This window comes from Bufo gargarizans, chromosome 8 (assembly GCF_014858855.1).
Source record: "Bufo gargarizans isolate SCDJY-AF-19 chromosome 8, ASM1485885v1, whole genome shotgun sequence".
Classification (NCBI taxonomy): Eukaryota; Metazoa; Chordata; class Amphibia; order Anura; family Bufonidae; genus Bufo; species Bufo gargarizans.
This window is the reverse complement of record NC_058087.1, coordinates 147,352,205-147,367,504: the sequence shown is the minus strand read 5'-3', so window position 1 is coordinate 147,367,504 and position 15,300 is coordinate 147,352,205.

The window sequence follows — 15,300 nt, the reverse complement described above, 5'->3', positions numbered from 1 at the left end:
TTACTTACAAATTTTCAGCAATGATCTGGTGGGCACCTAGAAAGGTGCTCATAAAAGATAGTTTTAGTTGGGTTAAATAAACCCCTATTAATGTTAATTACGTATATGATAAAAATATAGTGCAGTGCACGATGTGTGACTGCCGGTTTAATGCTATAAACCATCATAATCATATAAATGAGAAATAAATACTATCTCATAGACTAGGACAGGCATGTCTAAACTGCGGCCCTCCGGCTGTTGCAAAACTAAAACTCCCAGCATGCTCTAATAGCTGTAAGCTATCCAGGCATGCTGGGAGTTGTAGTTTTGCAACAGCTGGAGGACCGCAGTTTGGACATGCCTGGACTAGGAGATATGAGGTTGGAAAACCCCAACCTTATATGACTACCAATCTAAATATTGTACATATAATAATAGAGCTCACAAAGAAGTAGAGAAACTATGTAGTCCTAATGGAGGTAGCAACTGTCCCATAGAGTTGCTACCTGGGGCAGAAATACCTTTTGGTTGTATTTATTCTCTCTCAGAACCGGAATTGCGGGTTCTTAAGGAGTACATCGATGAAAACCTACAAAAAGGGTTTATCAGGGCCTCAATATTTCCAGCAGGGGCCGCTCTGTTCTTCGTTGAAAAGAAAGACCGTAGCCGGCGACCATACATTGTCTATAGGGAACTGAACAAGATTACAGTTAAGAATCGTTATCCACTTCCCTTAATCCCTGAGCTGCTTGAAAGACTTCGATCAGCTAAAATATTTACTAAATTAGATCTAAGAGGAGCTTACAACCTCATCCGTATCCGTGAGGGTGATGAATGGAAAACCACCTTCAGAACCAGATATGGACATTATGAATACCTGGTTATGCCCTTTGGCCTGTGCAATGCTCCTGCTACCTTCCAGCATTTCATAAATTATGTCTTTAGAGATCTATTGGACGTTTTTGTCGTTGTTTATTTGGACGATATCCTGATCTTTTCAGATGATGTAGAAGAACACCGCAAACATGTTTGTACAGTGTTTGAACGACTGAGAGACAACAAACTGTACATCAAATTGGAGAAATGTGAGTTTGAACAAACTCAAATTCCATTTTTAGGCTACGTAATTTCTCCAGAAGGGCTGAGAATGGACCCTGCCAAGATTAACGCAGTAGTAGAGTGGCCCACACCAACTAATATTAAAGAGGTTCAAAGTTTTGTGGGATTTGCAAACTTCTACAGGAGATTTATTAGAGATTTCTCTAAAGTCATTGCACCAATCACTCAGTTGACAAAGAAAGGTGAACCCTTCTCCTGTTCACCTAAAGCACAGGTTGCGTTCTACAAATTAAAAACACTTTTTACTTCTGCACCCATCCTGGTACATCCGGATCCCACACTACCTTTTATTGTATATGTAGATGCCTCGGATTATTCTTTCTCAGAAGACTGGAGATAAGATGCAGCTTCATCCTTGTGCCTATTATTCTCATCTAATGTCTGCTGCTGAAAAGAATTATGATGTTGGCAATAAAGAACTGCTGGCTATCAAAGATGCATTTTCCGAATAGAGACACCTTCTGTGACTGTACTAACTGATCACAAGAATTTAGAATTCCTCCGTTCCGCTAAGAGGCTATCATCTCGACAAGCACACTGGGCTTTTTTTTTTTTTTACCAGGTTCAACTTCGTGATCTCCTACAGACCTGGATCAAGGGATGGCAAGGCCGATGCCCTATCTAGAACTTTGTCCAATCCCCTTGAAGAAAACCAGCCAGACTGTACCATTTTACCTCAAAAGAACTTCCTGGGGGCTACTACACCCTAAGAGTTCCTAGCACTTCTTAAAGATGGTTACAGTAGTGACCCACTCCTTTGTAATCCACCAACGGATATTAGTCTAACTCTTCAGAATGGATTATGGACTCATTCTAATTGCATATATGTTCCCGAATGTGATAGAGTTGAAGTACTTAGACTAGTACTTGATTCTAAACTGGCAGGGCATTTTGGGGCCACGAAGACTGGAGATCTTTTATCCCGATCCTTCTGGTGGCCTAGTTATAAAAAAGATGTGAAGAAATATGTTGCCTCTTGTCTGACCTGTGCCAGAAACAAGACTACCCGATCTTCTGCTCTGGGATTATTACAGCCACTCCCAGTTCCGTCACAACCTTGGGGGTCCATTTCCATGGATTTCGTGGTGGATCTACCGCCTTCACACAATATGACCACTATCTTAGTAGTAGTGGACCATCACACCAAGATGGCTCACTTTATCCCAGCCAGAGGTGTACCCACAGCAGAACAGACTGCTAATCTGATGGTTCGTGAAATATTTTGATTGCACGGAATTCCGGATAATGTGGTGTCTGACAGGGGGGTTCAGTTTACCACAGGATTTTGGAGGAACTTCTGTAAATCTCTAGATGTTTCTATCAATCTGTCTTCTGCTTTTCATCCCCAGACTAACGGTCAGACGGAAAGAACCAATCAGACTCTGGAGCAAGACTTGTGGTGTTTCGTCAGTTACCTTCAAGACGATTGGATGGATTACCTCCCCACTGCTGAGTTCGCTTATAATAACTCTAAGCACAGCTCCACTGCCCAGACCCCATTTTTCTTGAACTCTGGTTATCATCCAGTTTTTATCTTTAACCTGCCAGTCTCAACCCCTATACCAGCTGTTTCTACTAGAATAACAGCTCTAAAGGAAATTCAGGAAAAGTTGATTGAGACTTTACGGGAAGCTCAGGAACAGTACAAAAAAATTGCTGATAGACTTTGCAGAGCAACCCCTTCTTTTCAAACTGGTTACAAAGTCTGTCTGTCTACTCAGCATTTGAAGACACATGTTCCTTCCTCTAAATTGGGACAAAAATATTTGGGACCTTTTCCAATTACCGCTCAGATTAATCCAGTAACTTTCCGGCTGCAACTCCCTAACGGTATGAGGATTCATCCCGTCTTCCATGTCTCCCTGCTCAAGGCTTTTTGTGAAAACCAATTTCCTGGAAGAATTCTGCCACCCCCACCACCAGTTGATGTATAGGGTGAAGAGGAATTTATTGTGGAGCGTATTCTGGATTCTTGTATTCATAGGAACAAGCTTTAATATCTTGTTAAATGGCAAGGATATGGTCTAGAGGAAAATTCTTGGGAACCCGAAGAAAATGTGTACGCCCTCAGGCTAACAAGGGAATTACATCACAGGTTTCCTCACAAGCCAGGTCCTCAGATGTCCAGTGGCCATCCTGGAAGGAGGGGGGTAATGTCAGGATTCGAATCCAGTAGTATTTCAGTGCCTGGCTGCAGCTTTGTCTGCTAAGCCACCTTCACTCCTGATTTATTACCTTGTCGGATCTCTTGTGCTAGATACATTGCTTCCCAGTTCCTTGCTGAACTCTGAACTCCCGGTTCCTCCCATGTACTTCCTTTAAAAGCCATGTCCTTGCTCTATTTCATTGCCAGATTTATGTGCTCTCTGCCAATATCTTGCTCTTCGCTGCGTCCTGTGAAATCTACGTTATAATCCATGTATCGACCCGTGGCTTGTATTATCCTACTACGCTTGCCCGTGCTCCTTCGACTATTGACCCACGCTTGTCCTGACTTCCATCTGCTTGCTGCCTCTTATCTACCTTTGCTTGCGCATTGCTGCTTTCAGCTACTGGAATCCGAGCCTGAACCTAGATCGTTACAGATACATACGAACTAAGTACAGCCGCAGTATTGTTCTCTGATGGCTCTTTACTAAGTTCTGGCGCATGCGCAGTGGTAAATAATCGGTACATAGGGAAGGTTAGTTCTTGCGGTGATTAGTACTGTGCAGCGTGTCACATAGGAACTCCCCCTAATGGGTGACGTTTGAGCCCATCATAGCAATAACATCTACACCTATAGGGTAAAATTAAGCAGGCATTTGTATACCCAGGTCAGATTGGTTCCCTTTCTCATAGGTAGTGAGAGGGTAACCTATAAATTCTCTATAACAGCATTGTTTACTCAAGTCTGCCTGACACCTCTGATGAAGCCAGAGTAGCTGGCGAAACATGTTGGGGGGCGGAATTTAGGTTTTAATTTGCTGCACTCCTTTGAGCTAGACTGAAAATTGTGTGCTTAATGGTAAACACTCAGTGCTAATAGGTTTATACCACAATCTACACCCCAACTATGGGGGTATAACAGACACCAGGCACAGTACAATACCCTAGTGAATACAGCAGGGACGGTGGTGGTGGTAGGCAGTGCAGTTAAGTGCACTCCCGCCTGCTTATACACGTTACTTACCAGTCATTAATAGCATCTCTCATGGGGTACAGTGATTTTAATCCCTTAGTTTGCTCACTTGTTACACCTTTCTCACTTGTTTTAATAAAATAAGTAAAAGTTAAGTTTTATTTTGTGTGGGACAAGAGTGGTTAGTAGCCGGTTAGACATAAGTGGTTGTTATACTCCTGGTTTTGAGATCTGTACTGGCGGGACTACATTGCGTCGACTAGCACGAGAGAGGCCGTGCTGGCCATACACGCATAGGGGAGAGACATAGCAGAAGGGGCGCGCAGACAAACAGAGCACTCCTAAGGGAGGAAGATTGAGTGCTGGCAAGTCAGTGGAGCCGAGCGCAATCAAAGGAACATAACAAGCTGAACCAGGAGGGTTCCAACAACTGGTAGTGTAGCATTGCGGCCAAAATTAAATATATTGGCGATAACATAGCCCTCAGAAGGAACCAAAAGCCATACAAAGTATTAACTTTGCCAGGTAGACTAATAGTTATATATACATTTTTACCGCTGTGTTAATATATTACTGTTAGAAGCCATAGTATATTATTGGAGTACTCCAAGTACAGTTTTAATCATATGCGTGAGCTCCGCATTTATATATGTTTACTGTTGCTGGAATGGATTAATGATTGATGACATACATGGAATGATATGATGTTTATTTTACAATAAATGTGTTAGTATAATTGTGGTGATAATAAATGGTATTTGTATGCAAAAGTACTGTGAGACAGCCGTTTAGATTATTCATTAATGTTCTTGTAGAAGGCTTGCACAGTAAAATATCAATTTTTGCAGATGACACTAAACCGTGTAAAGTAATTAACACTGAAGAGGACAGAATACTGCTACAGATGGATCTGGATAGATTGGAGGCTTGGACAGAGAAGTGGCAGATGAGGTTTAACACTGATAAATGTAAGGTTATGCACATGGGAAGGAATAATGCAAGTCACCCGTACATACTAAATAGTAAAACACTGGGTAACACTGACATGCAGAAGGACTTAGGAATTTTAGTGAACAGCAAACTAAGCTGTAGAAACCAGTGTCAGGCACCTGCTGCCAAGGCCAATAAGATAATGGGTTGCATCAAAAGGGGCATAGATGCTCGTGATGAAAACATAGTCCTGCCACTTTACAAATCACTAGTCAAACCACACAGAGTACTGTGTACAGTTCTGGGCTCCTGTGAACAAGGCAGACATAGCAGAGCTGGAGAGGGTTCACAGGAGGGCAACTAAAGTAATAACTGGAATGGGTGGACTACAGTACCCAGAAAGATTATCAAAATTAGGGTTATCAAAAAAGATGACTAAGGGGCGATCTAATAACTATGTATAAGTATATCAGGAGTCAATAAAGAGATCTCTCCAATCATCTATTTATACCCAGTACTGTGACTGACGAAGGGACATCCTCTGCGTCTGGAGGAAAGAAGATTTATGCAGAAACATAGAAGAGGATTATTTACGGTAAGAGCAGTGAGACTATGGAACTCTCTGACTGAGGAGGTGGTGATGGTGAATTCACTAAAAGAGTTCAAGAGGGGTCTGGATTTATTTCTGCAGTGTAATAATATTATAAGTTATAGTTGCTAGAGATAGGTTGTTAATCCAGGGAGCTATTCTGATTGCCTGATTGGAGTCGGGGAGGAATTTTTTTTCCCTAAAGTGAGGAAAATTGGCTTCTACCTCACAGGGCTCTTTTTGCCTTCATCTGGATCAACTTGCAGGATAACAGGCCAAACTGGATGGACAGATGCCTTTTTTTTTGCCTGAAGGACCATGTCCAGAGAGTTGTTGGTCAACGATTCCTATTCAGAACGGTACCTGGTCCTCTATTATAAAATTTATTCATTAATGATATCGAGAATGGGATTAATAGCACCATTCTATTTTTGCAGATGACACTAAGCTATGTAGTACTGTACAGTCTATGGAAGATGTCCATAAAGTACAAGCTGACTTGAACACTCTGAGTTATTGGGCATCAGCTTGACAAATTAGGTTCAATGTGGATAAATGTAAAGTTATGCATCTTAGTAGTAAATAATCACTGTGCATCATTTGTCCTAGGGGATGTAACACTGGGAGAGTCACTTATAGAGAAGGATTTGTGTGTCCTTGTAGATTGTAGATTAAATAACAGCATGCAATGTCAATCAGCTGCTTCTAAGGCTAGCAGGATATTGTCATTCATTAAATGAGGCATGGACTCGCCGGGTAGGGATGTTATATTACCACTTTACAAAGCATTGGTGCGGCCTCATCTGGAATATGCAGTTCAGTTCTGGGCACCAGTCTATAGAAAGGATGCTTTGGAACTGGAAAAAATACAAATGAGAGCGACTAAACTGATAAGGGGCATGGAGGGTCTTAGTTATGAAGAAAGATTAAAATAATTTTATTTATTTAGTCTTGAGAAGAGACGTTTAAGGGGGGACATTATTAACCTAAACAGATATATAAATGGGCCATACAAAAAATACTGTGAAAAACTGTTACATGTCAAATGCCCTCAAAAGACTAGAGAAGAAAATGTTCAGTCTCCAGAAGTGTCAAAGCTTCTTTACTGCAAGAACTGTAAATCTGTGGAATAGACTTCCTCAGGACGTGGTCACAGCAGGAACAGTGGACAGTTTTAAAAAGGGCTTAGATGAATTCATAAAAGTAGATGACATTAACGCTTATAAAAAATGTGTAGAAATCTGAGTCTCACTTCCCTCTGGGATTCATGTCCCCACCTATCTCTTTGTTGAACTTGATACACTTATGTATTTTTTCAACCGTATTGACTATGTAATTATGTAACCACACAGTGCGACTTTCACAATAAACATGGTGATTTGATTACAATGCCCATTGACATCCCCTCTAACGTATATGACCTCCAAAGTGTTGATACACTACTACAGGCTACCTGTGACGTCCTAAAAACATATCCCACTAATAGTTTTTTTACCCACAGTGAAGCACACCATGTCTGGTTAGCTACGTGGCATCTCTTAGCACATAACATGGCATATCACATAGCATCACAACATGGTTTATCATCATGGATGCAAGCCACATGGCACGCCAGCATACTGTACTTGGAATGCTGGAATGTTCTAAGAAACAGTCAGTTGCTAGTTCAATGGTTCAACTTAAGTGGTATAGCTATGGGAACAGGGTCAGTGGTAGCCCATATCAACAGAGCTTGGTAAGGGAAATGTCTTCTTCTAAGAGTGGCAAGTCTATTTTCAACCCTCTTACAATTTCATTAAAATGAATGGAGCACCCTATGTTGCAGCCATATGAAACTGTACCAAGGCTGTATGTACATACAATGGTTGTAGCATATCCTACACCAAAAACCTCAGCCTAAAATATATACTGTGCTAAACATTATAGAACCACACAATAGGGGTATTTATATGCAGATTTTGGGGCAAAAACTTTTCTTTGAAATTCCCTATAACTGGCAATGCTGTTTGAATGAACATTTACACTTCCTATAGAATATTTTTAATACGTTCACTATTAATTCTTCTATAAATGACTCCTCAATATAGTGTAACTGAGATACTATTAAAAGAACAGTGCCTTATGTTTCACTTGGATACATGTATAGAAATAATGGCATTCATAATCTGCTTTTCATTTAAAGGTCAGATGAACTGACTTGATTAGCCCTATAAATGGAACATGTTCTACCTTTCAAATCCATTACAGATGATCATTACCTGGATATACTGCAGCTTTCAGAAATAGAATAATTATGCGCTGTCATTATGCCATAAAACCAACATGATTCTATATGTTAAGCATGAAAAGTAAGTTCTATACAGTATACAAAGAAGAGAAGTAAATTTGTAACATAAATGAAATTCTATGGCTGTTCATAGAACACAAAACTGTGAATTGTAAATAAAACTACATAATACAACTTCTTTACAAGACAAAATACATTGAACTAATCTTGAGTTACAGCCTGTGTTAAATTCTAAATCTGCATTTGCAATTCTGCTTCTTGATACAAAAAAATTGAGAAATTCTTAAAAGGGTTGTCGGGGATTTTGATAGTGATAGCCTATCCTCAGGATAGTTAATCAATATCAGATCGTCGAGGGTCCGACTGCCAGCCGATCAGCTGTTTGAGTAGGCTTCGGCGCTCTTCCTAGGCCAGTGACGTCCTTTTCTATGGTCACATGGCCTAGATTCAGCTCAGTCCCATTCAAGGGCTGTGTTTGGTAAGCTGCAAGGAGGCCAGCGTGCCAGGTGATGGACCCCAGCGACCTGATACTGATAAGCTATCCTGATGATAGGTTATCGATATTAAACACCTGGAAGACCCCTTTAATAATACAATAAGACAATTTGTTTTCTCCAACCTCAGATTATGTACAGTGACTGGTATGAAGGCTCCACTTCCCAAAGTGCAAACCACACTCTTTAGTTCCCTGCCAAAAGATACACGACTACATAGAACAATCAAGCAGATTTTATGTCACTGTAGGGTGTGGAGACCTTTCCCTAAAGATCATCCTATGATACACCTCATCCCAGAGACAACCCCAAATGGTGGGGACTCTCTGTCCTTGTGCCTGGGCTATTGCACCCTCACTGTCCCTCAATGGGTCCTATCACCCCTAGCACCTCATACTAGTAGCTTGTAAGTCACAAATACATACATAAACACATAAGTCACAGAAAGGAAACAGATAATCAAGCGTATATACATACAACACTCCTTAATAAATACAGTAATACAGTGTGCTGCCTATTCTCGGGAGTGGGCAAATCCCCTCTATCAGACTGAACGGGCTCTTATATGCCCCATGATAAAGAAATACCAGTCTAATTTAAAAACTTCACACATCGGGCACATCCTGATAGACCTTGACAGTAACATGCCTATCATCATTGGAGGAGCCATGGGAGTGGCAAGGAGATGACGGGACAGACTCGTGCATGTGCATAACCATGGCAGCCTAATATATTTCCTGAATAGGTGTGAGATAGACATACATCCTGGTCTCTTGTCACACTGATCATCTATCTCACTGCATTGGTCAATTAGCATTGGGTCTACCTTAGCCTCCACTGAACATTGCACACACCCATGTACCTGTCAAGGTCTATCAGGATGTGCCCGCTGTGTGGAGTTTTCAAATTAGACTGGTATTTCTTTATCATGGGGCATATAAGAGCCCGTTCAGTCTGATAGAGGGGATTTGCCCGCTCCCGAGAATAGGCAGCACACTGTATTACTGTACTTATTAAAGAGTGTTGTATGTAGATATGCTTGATTGTCTGTTTCCTTTCTGCGACTTGTGTGTTTATGTATGTATTGGTAACTTACAAGCTACTAGTATGGGGTGCTAGGAGTGATAGGACCCGTTGAGGGACAGTCAGGGTGCAATAGCCAAGGCACGAGGACAGAGAGTCCCCACCATTAGGGGTCATCTCTGGGCTGAGGTGTATCATAGGGTGATCTTTAGGGAAAGGTCTCCACACCCTGCAGTGACATAAAATCTGCTTGGTTGTTATATGTAGTCGTGTATTTTTTGGCAGGGAACTGCGTATTAGCTATTTTGTATTGTATTGTTTGATGAACTGATCACTCATCATCATCTACACTTTAGGGGATAAGATTTTTAACCAACCAAAATAAAGTATATTGTTTTTAAGGATCTTACATTCTGCTGGAATTTGCTGTTTTTTTTGTTTGTTTTTTTTCAATTTAAGTGAATGAAGCCACAGTATCAGACAAAGCACAAGGACAAAAATGATACTGTTTTTGAAAAATAATAATTATAAAACATTTTTTTTTGCAGCTACATATTCTGCAGTGATTTACAGACATTGCCATCACTCACTGTCCCCAGTAGGGCTCACAATCTAGGTTCACTATCAGTATGTCTTTGGTGTGAGGAAGCTGGAGTACCCTGTGGAAATCTACACAGACACAAATACAAACTCCAAGCAGATGCTGCCCTTGGTCAGATTTGAACTCAAGGCACCAGTGCTAACCACTGAGCCACTGTGCTGCCCATTCTCTTGGTATGTCTGCATAGGAGTAATATGGAAGAGGTAAAGCTTGCTTGTCCAGTTTCCATTTCACTTTTTGTCTTCTTTTCCACTACCTTTCTTTGAGATGCCGAAACTCCCAGAGGAATGGTTGTGCTGTCAGTCTATCCTGAAAAAAAAGATTAAAGGGTTCATCTCAAGTAAATAACCATTTTTTATACAGAAGCTGGCACGATGGTCAGCTGAGCACTGTGGGTATGGCTTTTCTCACCCCTTGTGATCACATATTATCGCTGAGGGGAGCCACTGGCAGCCTCACATTTCCCCAGCAGCATCTGTCATGGTGGGACAACTTCTTTAACTCTAATTTATAGACATCTGACGAAGTCCTGAAACTCAATTTTATATCCTTCACTGTATTCAGAACCACATCTGGTTATTGGGATTAGTGATAGTAATAAGGACATAAGGCCCATTTAAGGAGGTAACATAAAATAATACTGAGTTCATGCTAATATTATGCAATGACCAGGTATAACAGGTTGTTTTGTTTTGATGGTACATAGAATAAAGGCAGGCAAGGGCATGTACACTTTTAAGTAACATAAGCTTTACTTTTTTTTCAGCAGAGGTCCCATATGCAAAACGGTTACAGTATATCACATGGAAAGGCACATGCGCTTGTTGATAACATATGCAGTGAGAAATCAGCTTAACAGTTTCAGCCAGTCAGAGAGGGAACAACACTCATAGTTGTACTCATAAAGGGTTGTAGTCCTTGCAACTCAATATAGTCCTTATAATGAGTAAAGAGACGACTGGCACTCGCTATATGGTACACATCAAACGTATAGTTTATTCACTGCCTCCTCAGCAATGGAGTGATGACAGCAACACATAAAATTTAACAACTTATAAATTAAAAGTATACATCATATCCCCTCTAAAAATAATAAAATACTCTAATTATGAGCATATAAAAACAGGGCCTCCTAGGAAAAATGATAATATTAGTGACAATACATGTGAATTGTTCCTGTTAAGGATAATAGATGTTAAATGGCATAGAACGTCAAGCCTGTTGTCTCCTATTTAATATCCACAGTCTATATATTCATTTGTTCCGGATCCAACAAGGGCAGACACTAGTTGGAAAGTCTATAAATGTGCCGCTGGAGGATATCACTCCTCTAAGTATAACATTTATTACAGCGGTCCTTTGGCACGTTGGAATCTCGGCCTTAATATACAATCTGTTAGGGGTAGATATTGCTTACCCTCCGATCAAGTTTGTAGACAGTCCGGTTTATCCTGCTCGCTGCGTCATTCACTTCCAGCGTCCTGGGCGAATTTGCAGCCGCCGAACTGAACACTTACTACACCGCTCACTCTCGGCGTCCTCGCTCTCTGGTAGTAGACACGTGATACCTCAGAGATATCGCGGGACTTGGTAATTCCTTTCCGATAGTTCTGTGAGAAGGTGCTTTAGGTGCAATGTAGAGGTGGAGCGCTCCAATCGTTAAAGATGACTTGGATGTTTTAAATCTCTATTTTCATATCCGGAATTTTACTGTAGACAGGGATATAACGCTAAACGCCTTCTTCCTCAGTAGCTAGAGGAAGAAGGCGTTTAGCGTTATATCCCTGTCTACAGTAAAATTCCGGATATGAAAATAGAGATTTAAAACATCCAAGTCATCTTTAACGATTGGAGCGCTCCACCTCTACATTGCACCTAAAGCACCTTCTCACAGAACTATCGGAAAGGAATTACCAAGTCCCGCGATATCTCTGAGGTATCACGTGTCTACTACCAGAGAGCGAGGACGCCGAGAGTGAGCGGTGTAGTAAGTGTTCAGTTCGGCGGCTGCAAATTCGCCCAGGACGCTGGAAGTGAATGACGCAGCGAGCAGGATAAACCGGACTGTCTACAAACTTGATCGGAGGGTAAGCAATATCTACCCCTAACAGATTGTATATTAAGGCCGAGATTCCAACGTGCCAAAGGACCGCTGTAATAAATGTTATACTTAGAGGAGTGATATCCTCCAGCGGCACATTTATAGACTTTCCAACTAGTGTCTGCCCTTGTTGGATCCGGAACAAATGAATATATAGACTGTGGATATTAAATAGGAGACAACAGGCTTGACGTTCTATGCCATTTAACATCTATTATCCTTAACAGGAACAATTCACATGTATTGTCACTAATATTATCATTTTTCCTAGGAGGCCCTGTTTTTATATGCTCATAATTAGAGTATTTTATTATTTTTAGAGGGGATATGATGTATACTTTTAATTTATAAGTTGTTAAATTTTATGTGTTGCTGTCATCACTCCATTGCTGAGGAGGCAGTGAATAAACTATACGTTTGATGTGTACCATATAGCGAGTGCCAGTCGTCTCTTTACTCATCTTTTCTATACTATTGGACTGTTTGAGTGAGCAGTCCTTCGACTAGAGCACCCTTACCATACTGAGAAGGGAGGTGAGCTATCCACTAAATCTCACATAGTCCTTATAATAGTTCCATAGGGTACCCATCTGTTACAGTGCGCAATGTTAGGCTGAGTTAGCCAGGCAGTGCTTTTTTGCATCAGCAACATTTCCACCAGCTCTGCTCTTTGGCACCCATCCCCTTGCAATTTAATTGTGTCATCCTGTAGGCAGACTGGAGGTTTCTTACCTGGCCTGCTTGCCATTTGATTTGCTGCCGCACTAGGATGTTTCAGACCACGCTGTGGCGGACTTTGATGTGTGCATAATTGATCCGTTACTTGTGGCTATCTTCTGTTCATCACCACCACAATGACTGCTACTACTTGTCCTGGTCAGGGACCTCATCTCAAGCCTTGTCTGCAGCCTGCACTTCTGTGCTTGGTCTGTGGCCCCATTCTTGGTGCACTCCCAACAGTCAAATGCATTCAGTCATGGACAGGCTTACGTCAAGGTAGGGAAAGTATGTGCTATATGTTAAATGGTCCAAGGTCAGGGCAGACAGTAAACGCTTAATAAAGAGGTATGGCATAGGCCAGGAAGTTGAGTTTCAGAGTCCAGTAAACAGGCAGAAAGTTGGTACACAGGCAGACAATAGAACAGACATCTTTGCATGATACTAACCTGCTAGAATACCTATTGTTCAGGCACCCTCCCACATGGAAAGGTGCCTTAAATATCCCAAGGTAGCCATTCATAGACTGAAGCAGATTATGGTGCACTGCCCCTTTAAGAGCAAAAAGGAATGCTCATGTGCACCTTACAGGCACAAGAAGAGGGGCTGGGCTGGCAAGCAGTCCACAGCCTGTGTGGAGGAACAAAGCAAGAAAAATAACTGAAATAAAGTGGCCTAAATGGGAGGAAATGCACAAAAACATCAAACACTGTGGCGTGTTTATAACTGGGGGAGCAATTCCTCCGCATGTGATCCATTGCTAACGGCAAACCCCAGCAAAAATGCATACAATGCAGGATGTCGGCAGTGGACCACATGCACCACAAAAGCATCCTACACAAGATGTGATAATGTGTGGATGCTAATATAAAAATACATAAATCACTGCGAAAGGTGCACTACAATTATATGCAAATGATATATGTCAGTTGCATATCATTGTGGTGCACCTTTAGCAGTGATTGAGGAACAAAGCAAGCCCGGAAGCCAGACCCAACAAAAAGGGGAGAGCAGGAGACAGAAACCCAGGACCCAAGAGTGAAACAAAACGGTAGCTGTGGGCCACTTCTTTAAATTGTTTGCTTCAATGTTTTTCAGTACTTGTCAAAACGAATCAAATTTTACACCATAATTTGCTGTATACAGGAGGAGGGTATTTACTGTTTCATTCATAAAATGTTTGCGTGTACAAAGTTAGTGGTCATTAATACTATAGACAAAACCCACAGTGAGGTGACAAACTGATCTTGTCAACAGAAAAGATCGTAAAGGTCCTAAAACTGTTAGATTTGTACAGCAATACTGTCACTGATCCACCCTCAATTACATTTAAGTAAGTACAGTGTTTATATGAAAATAATTAAAAAAAACATGAAGAAGGTCAGAAATTTACTTTGTACAATGGGGAGATTCTGTTAAAACTAATTGAACAAAGCATCTTCTGCATTCGTTTTTTTTATGATTTTGTTGTGCCTTGTGGCATTATGCTTATAATTGAAAACGCTACATTTGGGGTTTGGCATTTTGAATGTTCGCTAATGAAATGATAATGGTTTTAATTAAAGCTTTTGAAGTGACATATAAATGCCAGGCATTGTTACAATAAATTGTTAATAATTTGCATTAATTAGGTGTTAAGAATGTCTCAACTCTTTCATTAGTAATATTTATTTTTTAATAACTAAATATATATTATTTCTACAGTTTCTTCAATACTTAAAGGGGTGGTCCAAGTTAAATTAAAACTCTGGGAACAGTAAATGTTCTAAAATAACAAAAGAAGTGATACTCAGAACTTTTCTCCCCCTACGCCATGTTCCAGTCCTCCCTGCTGATGTTAGTTTTTCATGATTGCGGCAGTGATGTCTCAAGCTGTAAAAGGGTGTAATATTAATTATTAACCCTTTCAGGACCAAGCCATTTTGAACTTTTCTGCCCAGGCCATTTTAAGTAAATCTGATATGTGTCACTGTATGTGGTAATAACTTTAAAAAGCTTTTACTTATCCAGGCCATTCTGAGATTTTTTTCTTGTCACATTTTGTACTTCATGACAGTGGTAAAACTGAGTCAAAATTTTTCATTTTTATTTATAAAAAGTACCAAATATACCAAAAATTTGGAAACATTTTAATTCCTCTACTTTTATAATAGATAGTAATAACTCCAAAAATTGTTACTACTTTACATTCCCAATATGTCTACTTCATGTTTGGATAATTTTGTGAAACCCACTTTTTAAGAACCAGTTCAGGTCTGAAGTCACTTTGTGAGGCTTACATAATAGAAACCACCCCAAAAAGACGCCATTTTAGAAACTACACCCCTCAAGGTATA